Consider the following 1,299-nt stretch of genomic DNA (forward strand, 5'->3'; position numbering starts at 1 on the left):
TCTCAACTCAAAATAATTTGCTAATTTTCGTGATTTTTCAGTATTTTGTCAATATTTGAAATTTAAATGCTTATAAAAAAAAAAACTGTGACTAAGGGATTTTTAATATTTTTTTTATAAATGTCATTGTAACAATATAGTAGGAGCCTTCTATTAAATTTTCAAGCTTTTTTACCAAACAATTAAAGTTTTATTGACATTCATAGAAAAAAAGACTAATAAAAGTGGAAATAGAAAATATTACTTTACAGCTCATAACAAATCAAAATGATTTGAAAATTTTATCGTGTATAGAAAATGCAAATATAAACAATCAGTGAAAATGTCATGTATATACATTCATTTGTTTTAGAGTTACACCAAAAACAAAAATCGCTTTTTTTGAAAAATGTTGCGTGAAAATTCCCGTTTTTCCTTAATTTTTCTTTTGTTTTTCACGGCTCTTTTGAAAACTACTGGTAAAGTTTTACCTTTGACCCACCAAAGTACCAACTAGATTCACTTTCCTATCAGAAAATATACTGTTGAAGAAAATCTAAGCATTTTTACTGTAATAAAAGGTGACGACAAACACAGAAATAAAAAAAAAATAAAAAAACACAAAAAAATTATTAACGGAAAGTTGAATTAAATTTTTACGAATGTTTGAAGCTCTTGTATTTTAAAAACACGATTTGTTCAAGAATCAAAATGCTCGTCGGTCGTGTTTAAGTCTTATTTTGTCCAGTGACGATTTCATCTATTTTTCAGCTATATATTTAGAGCTATATAATAATATATAGTATTTGGATATCCTTTGCCGTCGTCGACGACCTTGTATTTATTCCCAGATCAATCCGACTTCGTATTCCATTTTATATGTCGACGAGGGACTCAATTTATTTAACTCGTTAGTAATTCTGACTATTGCTGGTACATATGCAATTCTTCTGGGTCCGTGGCTTTGATCCGGTTGACTTCTTTTTCTTTCCGACTCCTTTTTGCAATTTTTATTTTGAATTTTATTGCATTTTTCATTTTTCGATAATTTTTATCATTTTTTGGTCATAATATTTTGTTAGTTTTAATGCATATTTGACGTTTGTATATCCGGTACGACCACAATCGCGGATTTGATTCGTCTTCTAAGCCCTGAGAAAACTTATACTTTTAACTATTTGCCCACTTAGGCCTATATATACATAGGGAAATACATGTATCCAACAGTAATATTTTTAGGCTGTGATTACAATTTATAATATATAATTTCAACTTCTAATCAAATTTGCATCTAATTTCCGTTTTTTATTTTTTTAAATA

The sequence above is a fragment of the Metopolophium dirhodum genome, chromosome 1, assembly GCF_019925205.1.
Source record: "Metopolophium dirhodum isolate CAU chromosome 1, ASM1992520v1, whole genome shotgun sequence".
Lineage (NCBI taxonomy): Eukaryota > Metazoa > Arthropoda > Insecta > Hemiptera > Aphididae > Metopolophium > Metopolophium dirhodum.